This window comes from Danio rerio, chromosome 15, assembly GCF_052040795.2.
Source record: "Danio rerio strain M-AB ecotype USA chromosome 15, GRCz13ab, whole genome shotgun sequence".
In the NCBI taxonomy this organism is placed as follows: Eukaryota; Metazoa; Chordata; class Actinopteri; order Cypriniformes; family Danionidae; genus Danio; species Danio rerio.
In genome coordinates this window covers 6,306,759-6,320,000 of record NC_141035.1, presented here as the reverse complement: position 1 = coordinate 6,320,000, position 13,242 = coordinate 6,306,759, and the positions used below count along the sequence as shown (strand labels likewise).

At 37.1% G+C, this 13,242-nt stretch overlaps 1 protein-coding gene and 1 long non-coding RNA gene across 2 annotated transcripts in view; one reads left to right on the top strand and one right to left on the bottom strand.

The window, feature by feature from the left end:
- The window catches only part of pcp4b (Purkinje cell protein 4b), a 61,690-nt gene that overhangs the window by 7,294 nt on the left and 41,154 nt on the right, over nt 1-13,242 (bottom strand). The window lies entirely within an intron of this gene.
- LOC147833569 (uncharacterized) lies at nt 2,675-12,275 on the top strand. Its single transcript, XR_015509022.1, has 3 exons — nt 2,675-7,015; nt 8,743-8,817; nt 9,009-12,275. It is a non-coding gene; the product is annotated as an uncharacterized LOC147833569 (long non-coding RNA).

The window sequence follows — 13,242 nt, the reverse complement described above, 5'->3', positions numbered from 1 at the left end:
CCTATTTAGGCTAAAATAACCCAGCATTTTCCCTGTTTCTTTAAAAATGTTGCACTGTAGAAATGCTGGATTATTTAGGTTTGAATAAATGAAAATCCATTTAGTTTAAATAACCCAGCATTCTTCTTGCACTTTAAAAAATGCTGTTACTTCAACCCAGTGGGTGTGATATAATAGGGACTAACCCAAGTACTGGGTTATTTTGTTAATAAATGAATAGGACCAAATTCAGTCCATATTTTAACCAATTTCGGTTTAATAACCCAGCATTCTTCTCTGTTTCTTTAGAGAATGCTGCACTCTAAAAATGCTGTGTTACATCTGCCCAATTCTGGGTGTAATATAATAGGGATTAACGGTTAACCCAAGTAGTGGGTTATTTTGTTATTAAATTAATAGGACCAAATTTAACTCAATGTTTGGGTTAGTCCATTTTTAACCTATTTAGGCTAAAATAACCCAGCATTTTCCCTGTTTCTTTAAAAAATGTTGCACTATAGAAATGCTGGATTATTTAGGTTTGAATAAATGAAAATCCATTTAGTTTAAATAACCTAGCATTCTTCTTGCACTTTAAAAAATGCTGTTACTTCAAGCCAGTGGGTGTGATATAATAGGGACTAACCCAAGTACTGGGTTATTTTGTTAATAAATGAATAGGACAAAATTTAACTCACTGTTTTCGTTAGTTTATATTTTACCCCTTTAGGGTAAGTAACCCAGCATTGTTCTCTGTTCATTAGAGTATGCCACACTCCAAAAAGTCTGTTACTTCAACCAGAATCTGGGTGTAATATAATAGGGACTAACCCAAGTACTGGATTGTTTTGTTATTAAATTAATAGGACCAAATTTAGTCCATATTTTAACCAATTTAGGTTTAAATAACCCAGCATTTTTCTCTGTTTCTTTAGAGAATGCTGCACTCTAAAAATGCTGTGTTACCTCTGCCCAATTCTGGGCGTAATATACTGTAATAGGGATTAACCCAAGTAGTGGGTTATTTTGTTATTAAATGAATAGGACCAAATTTAACTAAATGTTTGGGTTAGTCCATTTTTAACCAATTTAGGCTAAAATAACCCAGCATTTTCCCTGTTTCCTTAAAGAATGTTGCACTCTAGAAATGCTGGGTTGTTTAGGTTTAAATAAATGAAAACCAATTTAGGTTAAATAACCATTCTTCTCTATTTCTTTAGAGAATGCCACACTTTAAAAAATGCTGTTACTTCAACCCAATTCAGTGTATAATATAATAGGAACTAACCCAAGTACTGGGTTGTTTTTGTAATTAAATAAAAAGAACCAAATTTAACTCAATGTTTTGGTTAGTCCATTTTAACAAATTTAGGGTAAATAAATAACCCATTTTTGAGTGTATGCTACACTCTAAAAATGCTGTAACTTCAACCCAATTCTGGGTGCAATGTAATAGGGACTAACCCAAGTACTGGGTTATTTGTTAATAAATGAATAAGACCAAATTTAGTGCATATTTTAATCAATTTAGCTTAAATAACCCAGCATTCTTCTCTGTTTCTTTAGAGAATGCCACACTTTAAAAATGCTGTTTCTTCAACCCAATTCTGGTTATAATATAATAGGAACTAACCCAAGTACTGGGTTATTTTTGATATTAAATGAATAGAACCATATTTAACTCAATGTTTTGGTTAGTCCATATTTTAACCAATTTAGGGTAAATAACCCAGCATTCTTCTCTGTGTCTTTAGAGTATGCTACACTTTAAAAATTATGTTACTTCAACCTAATTCTGGGTGTAATATAATAGGGACTAGCCCAACTACTGGGCTATTCTGTTATTAAATAAAAAGGACCAAATTTAGTCCATATTTTAACCAATTTAGGTTTAAATAACCCACCATTTTTCTCTGTTTCTTTAGAGAATGCTGCACTCTCAAAATGCCGTGATATTTCAACCCTATTTTGAGTGTAATAGGGACTAACTCAGCTGCTCGGTTACTTTTTAAAATTTAATTATTAAGACCAAATTTAACAAATTTTGTATGTGTAAAGCTGTTTGTGTATTGTGTAAATCTTATTAAATGCAGAAGTGTATATTATTTTAAAATGTAACCCAGTAAAATTACTTTATAAACATTGTGATACAGAGTATTAGAGGCCTGTGGCTTAAAAAGTAATGCAAATCCAGTGTTCATGACAGTTAAGACTGCAAAAGGATGAAACAAAGCATTATAAATGTACATTTTTCTGGATATTTTCGACCAACTGTATTTTAAATTCGAAGTCAAAATCAAAACCATAACTGCAGTTGTGCATTGTTTTTGGTAGTATAATGTACAAAAAAAAACAGTTTGCTTTGGGGTCTTTGATTTTCCGCCAAAGCCAAACCAAACTGTGTGTTTAGCCCTAAAGTCATATTGAGAAATATGATAAAAACCGAGCGCAGTTAAACAGCTGAGCGAGCGAGAAGGCATCGCCAAACATGTTTTCCCTGGGCACATCCTCTCCTGCATTATTAACTGCACTTTCACTGAATTTCAAACAGTGTTTGTAGTGCTTTGATGTGAGGAGCTCCAGCAACCTGCATGCTTTCATGCACTGCAGAATGTTCAGCCAACACCAGCTCCGAAATAAACCGCTGGACAACCACACTGGCACTCCTGTTTAATTCTTTTTAATTGATGTTTTTGGATGTATATGTCATGTAGAAATTATTTTTCCAATCACAAATATTCTTTGAGAATGTGGAGCTTCTAAGGGTTTTCATCAAGTGAGAGATCGATTTTAACAGCTTGTAAGAGATAAGAAACATGCTTTCAACTCAATCATCACCTTGATCAACATGTCTTGGCATTTCAGGAAGCCTTCAGAACATGGCATAACCAATTTAATACGACTTTACAACAAATGCATTGTGGTTTGTGTGCGTCTGAGTGTTGCCATGTCCACTTATAAGCATCTATGGGCTTATCTTCACAACACAACTTGGCTCATAAATTGATTCAATTCGTTAAAAGGGACAGTTCACCCAAAAATGAAAATTCTGTATCAAAATTCACACAATTATAATTATATTATTCCAGAACCTATTGTGAGTTTCTTCTGTTGAACACACAGGTACAATGAAAAATCTTCCAAATATCTTCTTTTGTGTTTAAGAAATCCTAGTTGTAAAATTTTTAATGAGTAAGTGAGAAATGTTTCACTTTTTGGGTGAATTACTTTTACATTTACACTTGGGTAAAGTTGATACAGAGTTGTAAAATTGGTATTGTCACCGACTCGGTCCCAGTCTTTCCCCTTGCTGGCCAGCAGAGGCCACCATCTCCGGTCTTCCAGCATTACATTATACACTTAAACTGATAAGCGCATACACCTGAGACTGATCCCGTTAACGACCCACGCTTACTGATATAAGCCTCACTCACACACCAGTCCAGTGCGAAGTCTTGTTCTGCCACGTCTAACATCTCTGATCTCTGAGCGTTAGTCCCTTGCCTGATCTCCTGTGTATTACCCTGGACTATCACTCTGTGTCTGTCAGCCGCCAGCCCTTCGACCCTTATTGCAAACAGTTGATGTGAGTTCGCACGTTAGTGCGTATTGTATGATTGTGATTGAACTGTGTCTATTAAATATACTGCAAATGGATCATTTTGTGTCAAGCTCCTCGTTACAGGTATACAGTGCATCAGGAAAGTATTCATAGCGCTTCACTTTTTCCACATTTGTTTTGTTACAGCCTTATTCCAAAATGGAATAAGTGAATTTATTAACTCAAAATTCTACACATGATACCCCATAATGACAATATGAAAAAATTCTTGACCTGTAAAGTTTTTGGGTGCATTTTAAGGCACATGACTCCCACTAGTTAGTTTGGTTAAAGACGCCCCTATTATGGGTTTTTTGAAAATGACCTTCCATAAAGCGTTTAAGACAGCTCTAAGTAAATGAAAACATCTAGCTGATGTTTAAATCTGAAAGTGCGCCTTGTTTAAAATAGCAATATTTTAATAGTCGACTTAAGGCTCGTACACACCGGGACGCTTTTAATTTGCGTTTACTGTCAGCCTTTTACGAGACGTTTTTCTGGATTCAAACCAAATCGATTTTCACTGGCGTCAAGCTAGTTAGATGGCGTTACACAACTTTAAGCTTCTGACATCCCGCCTATAACACAGAAGAAGAGGAACAGAGCAAGTTAACATGCTTGTTGTTAAAGTTACTGGTGACTCGAACAAACACGGATGGTTCAAGCAGCAGCTCCAGCTCTAGTGATGAAGAAATGATTATTGTTGACCAGTGCAATAAGCAGCTCCACGTTCATATCGCCTCGTATTGACAGTTTTCGACTTGAGCGCCTCCACGTGCTGTTTACTGTAACTTCAGCAGCTCCGTGCAAGTGAACAAAAGTGCCAATCTGATTGGTGGAGAGGGTTTTGACGCATTTAAATGAAGCTTTTGTGCCTGGCGTTTTGCGCGCTTGTGTGCACGATCACATTGGTGCCCTTGTTTTAGTCACGAGGCGTTAAACATCGATGGAAAACACAAGCAAAAAACGTCTCTGTGTGCACGGGCCTTAAGGGTGCTTTCACATCTGTAGTTCGTTTCATTTGGTCCGGACCAAGGGTAATAAATGATACATTGTTGCATTTTCTGCCGTCTTTGGGTCGTTTTCACACCACACTGCTGGCTTTGGTCCGAACCAGTTGAAACGAACCAAAATGCAGTCATCTGACAAAATCCACATCTCTCATTGGCCAGATGTTGTTGAACATATTTCCTAAACTGCTTATTGATTGGTCAGAAAAAGTGCGGGAAAATGCCAGTGAACTCTCGCAGGTAAACAAAACCTTTTACTCTGGAGGGACGACTGCGCTGACTGATTGTATCCCTGCTTTAGACAAACTATACATTACGAAAATGAAGCGCGGCCGCGGCTGGAAAACAGTGTTTAATGCATCGCTCGTCACTTCAGGAGGAGGCGTGAATTAATTTAGCTAAACTGCGACATGGTCATCTTGCGGAAATTTTACCAACGATCCATCAGGTAATGTTTTCCCCTCTCTCTTTCTGTTGGTAAAGCGCTGTCAACTAATATTTTTCCTCCATATCCCATAATGCACAGCGCATCGGCCTACGGCAGCTGAATTAGTCCAAAACGCGCAATACTTTTTGCAGTTGGACCTGTTTTAATCATACTCTCACCACAAACAAACCGCTCCAGGGTTCGTTTGAAAGTGTACTGAGACCACCTCTTCAAGCAGGTCTCGGTACAGTTATTTGGTCTGCTTTTGGTGCTCACTTGAGTACGATTGCTGCATTCTCACCTGCCCAAAGAACCGTACCAAAAGGGGAAACGAACTCTAGTGCGATTCAATCGAACTAAATAAGGCAGGTGTGAACGCACCCTAAGAGTCATTTAAATGATTCATCATTCGTCCGGATCTTTCGCCTGTTAGTATCAACGTCGACATGAAACGATACCAAATATAAACATGCCTTTCCCATCAAACACTAGCGGAGTGTGGCTGTGTGTGGGACTGATTATGACTGACGATGAGAGAACATTAATAAGTTAACATTCTGGTGATTAATGCAATAACCTCCCCTGCAACAGGAGATTCGTTGGCCATTTGTTGAAGAAAGGATAAAAAAAAAAAGACTATTGATGTATGGGACTTTGTCAGAGCTTGACAGGAACTTTATCAGTACACAGTTCATGGAGTAGTTTCTTCCTCCAGTTCACCTTAAGTGTAAGTGAGATAAAAATGGTTGCCTCCTTGTTTTCTCTTGCTTGCAAAATATTTATTTTAATGGTGTTTTGTTACTTGTAATCATTCCACGCGGCTTGTACTGTAAAAATGGCCGTGATTTCAACGATAAAAAACTGTAAAAATGCTACAGTGCAAATCCGTAACCTGGTTAACGGTATGTTTCCTTAATATATACGGCGAATAACCGTAAATTGACTTTCCCAGAATTCCCTGCATGGCACATCACTTTTTATGCATTTGGTTGACATTAATATGGATATTTTTAGTTGTTTCCCCATCAGTTATGTACATTAGAGATTTATGTTACATCTAATGTTAATAAACAATGTTTATTTCATGACTTTAATTTTATGCGTGTTACCATACTGGCGTTTAGTAGCTGTGTGAATGACACTGAGCACCTTCTATATGCTAATACTCTTTTCTGCTTGTGCGACTAGTTGATTGTGATAAGAATAGGCTCATTATGCAACTTTCTCATCACCACCTGCATATGGGTGTGCTAACGTGTCTAACTGTGTAACAAAAGATGTGTAGATGTTGGTCATTCAAAATACAGACATATTACCTCTATAAATTAATAAAACACGGTAGTTTACCGTAAAAATTTGAATATTTTGAATACGGTTTATACCGTGTTTTTAACGGTAAAGTACTGGCAACCACAGCTGCCGTTTTTTTACTGTAAATTTTACGGATTTATTTTTTACTGGTTAACTCTTTATATTCACATAATATTCGCATCTATTTTATATTTTAGCGCATTTATTTTTTAAATATCGCTTTCTATAGATTTTGTTGCAAATTTGACATTTAACTGTGAGCTGAATCCTGAGATTTCAGGATTTCACCAATCAATTAATGTTGCAAATATGGCTGCTGGGTGAACAGATATTCCTTGAAAGGGACTTTGGTCTCACTGAGGTTAAAAGTTGTTCAATCTGTCCCAGACATTATTTCCAAGAAGAAAGTAGACTTCATTCGAGTCGTCTGGAATGCAGTCAAACCAAAACGAGGATGTCAACCAATAATGGTTGCCAGAGTGTTTCCTACTGACAGTTTTGTCACCAAACAAGTCTTTCCTCCATTATGTAATTCCGCTGAACAACACCAGTTCTGTCTTCTTCATTTTGCTTTGCTATGCTCATAAGCTGAGTATATAGGTACTTCTGTGCTTCTATATTGGTCAACCCCACAGATGTAAGACTAAAGAACAAAAGAAGCCAAGAATAAAAAATAGCACTTAGGCTGTAAATAATAGGGATGGGAAGATTAATCGATATGTATCGATACGCGGTCATGCGCGTGCACGATGCGAGTGCATTGGTTGAGCAGCAGCGGATGAATGAAATTTTGGAAGCAAATCGAGATGCATCGGTTTTTGCGAGATGCATCGGTTTTTCCGAGATACAGCTTATTTTTTTAATATAGAATGTATTTTTTATTTATTAACAAGTGTTGTCAACCTGTTTTTGGCGCATAATTTAATCAACCTACATAAAGTAGGCCTTAGCAACGAATTTGCGGATGTGTACACTTACACTTCAACTCAGTGTATCAGGTGTGTGGATGAAGCTAGTGGTGCGCCCTCAGAAAGCGCGAGAAGCAAAACAAACATTTTATTCCCCACTGAGTTTTAAATCTAAAGTATGGCAACATTATGGATTTAAGGATGGACGACTTGAAAGGACAGATGCAATTTGCAAAATGTGCCTCGCATCTATAAAGTACGCGGGCAGTACGAGTAATCTGAAATCTCACTTGAAGCGGCACCACGGTGTTGTTGTGAAAGCATCTTCCAGTGTTCCTACATCCCCGGCTTTCGCACTGCTTGAACTGTAGCTACCAGCTCCAAAAGTGGTGAGAAAAGCATTGCAAGTTTTTTTTTCCATGCGCAAAAGTTTTGTGCGCTCTATGCCAATAACGGATGTTACTGCATTGTTCATCTGCAGGGCCGGAGCAAGCTGAACTGCTGCTCTAGGCAGAGGACGATCACGCCGCCCTCAACCCCAATGTGAAAACGAAAGTGACCGGTTATGAAAATGAAGTGACGTGTCGCGGACCTCTATTCTGCCGCCTTTTGCGCGAATATAACTGAGGACGCGCGGGTGTCGCGGACCTCTTTTCTGCCGCCCTATGCGCAGATATAACTGAGGACGCGCGGGTGTCGCGGACCTCTATTCTGCCACCCTATACGTGGATATAACTGGGTGTTGCGGACGCCGCCCTCTCTATACTGCCACACTAGGCGGTTTTAAACACCTCCTCCTGTTAATTTTTATTTAATTATAATAATAATAATAATAATAATATTAATAATAATAATGATAAAAATAATGGGTATCACAGTGGCACAGTGGGTAGTTTGACCACCTCACAGCAAGAAGATTGCTGGTTTGTTATATTTTTATTAGCCTGTTGTTTACAGTGACAGTGATGTTTCAAAGCAGCATAACACTGCTAGTTCACGACCTTAAGTTTTGAATAATCAGTGGCAAAATATATCTTTGTAAAACTTGTTTTCATAGTTGAAAAGTTTAATCACAATTCTTGTTGTGCAATGCTCAACCTTTATGTTGAAAGAGTGCAAATATATATATTTTAATATATATTGCACTTATACATTGTTTATCTTGAAAATACTTAAATAATATGTGCTATATGTTCTAAAATGGCCCTCTACTGTAAACTGACACTCTGGCTCTAAGAGAAAAGCCAGTTTGTAAAAAAAGTCTTGGTTTTGCTTGGTTAATAAATAATCAAACTCATTCAATGGCACAGCATCCTCTTTTACATAATCTCATAAACTTGATTTAATTAGTTAGTGCTGAATTATCGCATTGTATCGTGATATGGGTGTGAATCGTATCGTGTCGCATCGCAATATGTCATAAATGTATCGCTAATATATCGGATCGTATTCTTTATATCGAGATGCGTATCGGATCTGCATTATAGCTTAGATGCCCAACCCTAGTAAATAATGCTATGGTTAGTGTATAGCAGGGGTATCAAACTCAATTCCTGGAGGGCCGAAGCCCTGCACAGTTTAGTTCCAACCCTGCTCCAACACACTTACCTGTAGGTTTCAAACAAGCCTGAAGGACTCAATTAGTTTGATCAGGTGTGTTTAATTAGGGTTGGAACTAAACTGTGCAGAGCTGTGGCGCTCTTGGAACTGAGTTTGACACCTGTGGTTTATAGTGTCAAAGTGATCTGCTTTTCATATTGTGCTTTGTTTAGTTTAATTGTTGTTTAGTTTCAGAGTTTTTCTAGACTTTTTCATGACTATTTTCAATGAGTTTTTATGGGCTGGGGAATCTCCAGTAAAAGTTTCTCATGTAACACGAGCAACTTTAATAATAATAATTCATTCATTCATTTTCTTTTCGGCTTAGTCCCTTCTCTGGGGTCGCCACAGCAGAATGAACTGCCAACTTATCCAGCACATGTTTTACACAGCGGATGCCCTTCCAGCTGCAAACCATCACTGGGAAAATAATAATATAATATCAAATATAGCTGCAAGCAGCAATTAAGGGAACAAGCACTTGATAGAAGGAATGAGCAAAACAGTCCAGAGGTAGAATGAGCAAAGCAGTTCAGAGGTCAAAAGCAACATGGTTAGCATGGAGCTTCAGGCAAAGTGAAACAATGAATTTTTGAATACATTTGAAGTAGGTAATAGCTGACGGACAAAATGGCTGACCTAGGAAAATAAGACATCTTCAGACTCGGCATGCTCTGCAAAATGTAAATTTTTTAAAAATGTTTGAGAAGTTAAAAACCAAAAAATGTTTTTTATCTCCAGACCACTAGGGGACAGTGCGCCAAAACAAAGCAGGTAATGTCAGACCATAGTTCTCATAACACACACCAAGTCTGGTGTGAATGTGTCAATGTTTTACGGAAATATCGCTTCAAGTCCGTTTTTGCAAGCCCTACGTTTGATTTGTTTTCAAACGGTTGCTCTAATCAACTCGAATTCCATAACGCCAGCATGGTCTTAAGAACGTTTTGAGTCAAATTTGGTTAAAATTAGAAAAACGGTCTTAGAGTAGTTTGAAAAAATACATTTTCAAAAAACAAAACAAAATGGCGGACAGGAAGTTTAGTTGATTTTGGCAACTTTGTTATCAATGGTCTCGGCATGATACAGGGAATATAACAAGACATATGTCATGCCAATAAGTAATGTTAAGCAAAAGTTATTATTCCAAAATTTCTTATAACTTTTGGCCCCAAGGTGTGCTGCATCAGAAGTTTTTGAGTACTTTCAGGGCTTGGTGTCAAAGATGAAAACCATGTTTTGTAATTACACATGGATGTGTTTAAAATGTAGCCTTTTTTGTCAAAAATCTAAACGGCCTACATCCAAAATGGATGTAGGCCTAGGAAAATCCGACACCATCTGACTAGGCATGTTCTGTTTAATGTAAAGAGACCAGTTTTATGAGTTTTAGATAAAGCGTTGTGACTGTTTACGAAAAAAAAAAAAAAAAATAATTGTATCTCCAGACCACTAGAAGGCAGTGCACTGAAATGCAGCAGATAACCTCAGACCATGGTTATCATGACAATACATCAATGCGTTTTTCAGATATTGCCTCAAGTCTACGTTAAATTTGTTTGCAAATTTTTCAAAAATGGTTGGTCTAATCAACTTGAATTCCACAACTTTTGGCCAGCATGGTCTGTAGATCATGTGAATAAATTTTGATTAAAATCAGATAAATGCTCTAGGATAAATTCGAGCAAACAGTTTTTGTGAAAAATTCAAAATAGCAAGAAATGACATCATAGGGTGCATTTAAATTGGACTGAGCCAAGAAATCAGAGGTAAAAAATAATTTTGATTGTAGCCCATTGGATTCAAAAGTTATAACGATAAACATAATTGAAACTTTGGACAGGTGGTGGCGCTAGAGAGTTTGAGTTAGAAACTTCAGGTTTGCTGTGGTTCATGTTCAGCGCTACTTCCAACTGAGCAGGACCCAGTTTTATGACCAGTTGTTGCGTGTCGGCAAAAGCTTTTTTTCTTCAGGACACAATATGCACTACATCATAATCACGCCTCAACTACTAGAGCAAGCTCCTGATTGGTTAACATGGCACAAATATCCAACAAAGTTTCAACTTGTGCAAATTGCACGCCAAATGCCCGAAATGTGCAATTCTCGCCATGTCATTCAAGTCACCTTGTTAGCACAAATATTGCTACAGGATGTCAAATCGCTTCTTTGAATTGACTTAACATGTAAATCACTCACCCTTAATAACCACGTCTGGTGTGATCGCATTTAGCAATATTATTACAGTTATCATCTTTTGTGTTTTTGCTGTGGCATTAAAAAATCAATGTGCACTTGCACTGCCATCTACATTCATTAATTTATTTATTGGTAGACAAGAAGGTTCAAATATTATATTTATATTTAATTTGTTTAAAACATTTTTTTTTTATTTGATTGACATTACCATTTTGATTGTTCTTCGCAGTGTGGCCTGTTTCATAGCATCTACAGTGCATCCAGAAAGTATTTATTGCGCTTCACTTTTCTACATTTTTTTTATGTTACAGCCTTATTCCAAAATGGATTAAATTCATTTATTTCCAGAAAATTCTACACACAATACCCAATAATGACAATCTGAAAAAAATATAAAACCTGAAAAATTACATGTACATAAGTATTCACAGCCTTTGCCGTGAAGCTCTAAATTAAACTGAGATATTTTAGCAGCTTAATTGGTGTTCACCTGTGGTAAATTCAGTTGATTTGAACAAGATTCAAAAAGGCATACACCTGTTTATAAAAGGTCCCAGAGTTGACAGTGCAAGTCAAAGCACAAACCAAGCAGGAAGCCAAAGGAATTGTCTGTACACCTCCAAGAAAGGATTTTCAATCAGGCCTGTATGGTAGAGTGGCCAGACGAGAGCCACTCCTGCCTGGAGTTTGCCAAAAGGCATCTGAAGGACTCCCAGACCATAAGAAACAAAATTCTCTTATCTGTTACGACTAAAATGGAACTCTTTGGAGTGAATGCCAGGCATTACATTTGGAGAAAACCAGGCACCGCTCATCACCAGGCTAATAAAATCCTGTGGGATTGTTTTTCAGCAGCAGGAACAGGAAGACTAGTCACTGGAAGACTAGAAAGATGAATGCAGCAATGAACAGAGACATCCTGGATGAAAACCTGCTTCAGAGTGCTCTTGACCTCAGACTGGGGCGACGGTTCATCTTCCAGCATGACAATGACCCAAAGCACACCACCAAAATATCAATAGAGTGCCTTCACAACAACTCGGTGAATGTCCTTGAGTGGCCCAGCCAGAGCCCAGAACTAAATCCTATTAAACATCTCTGGAGAGATCTGAAAATGGCTGTACCATTTGTCGCTTCCCATCCAACCTGATTTTGAGCTTGAGAGGTACTGCAAAGAGTAATGGGCAAAAATTCCCAAAGACAGGTGTGCCAAGCTTGTGGCATCATTTTCAAAAACACTTGAGGCTTTAATTGCTGTCAAAGGTGCATCAACAGAGTATTGAGCAAAGGCTGTGAATACTGATGTACATGTGATTTATCAGGTGTTTTATTTTTAATAAATTTAAAAATAACAATTTAAAAAAACATTTTTCACATTGACATTATGTAGTATTGTGTGTAGAATTTTAAGGAAATAAATGTATTTAATCCATTTTGGAATAATAAAAAATGTGGAAAAAGTAAAGCTCTATGAATACTTTCCGGATGCACTGTATATATTGCTGCTGGTGATTTTAAGTGCGCATTTTATCTTCATTTGTAAGTCACTTTGGATAAAACAGTCTGCTAAATGAATAAATGTAAAGTATAAATGTTTAGACGTGATGTGAAAAAAATTCTCAGGATTGTACACAACATTAATGCTAATCTTATATTTTATTTTTGTCAAAAGAAGTTCTTAATAACAATAATATAGATCTAGAAAATCCCTCAAATCTCTTCGTTCTTCCTTCGAAGGCGATAAAACCCAAGCACCACTGGCACTCATTTTAGCAACGCTGCAATTGTTTCGGGTAGAGTGAAGAATTTGTGTCCTCTCTGAAATCCCAAATGTGCCCTTAAGTAATTCACCCATGCGGCAACACTGCGATGACCAATGGGAGAGCAGACAATGAAGCTGAATCAAGTGATGTGCCAGCTGATACAGTTGGATGCAGCAGGCAATCAGAGCAGCACAAACCAATAGTTTTTTTTTACAGTTGAACATAAAGGAAGATATTTTGAAGAAGCTAAAATACTATAAAACTACAAAAAAATACTACACAAATATGACATTTTAAAAAATATCTTGAGTATATTCAACAAGTGAAAGAAACCTAAATATGTTTAAAGTAAATAATGACATAATTTTCTTTCTTTCTTTCTTTCTTTCTTTCTACAAATAAACCAAAAAGCTTAAAAACAAATTACTATATTAATTAATTTCT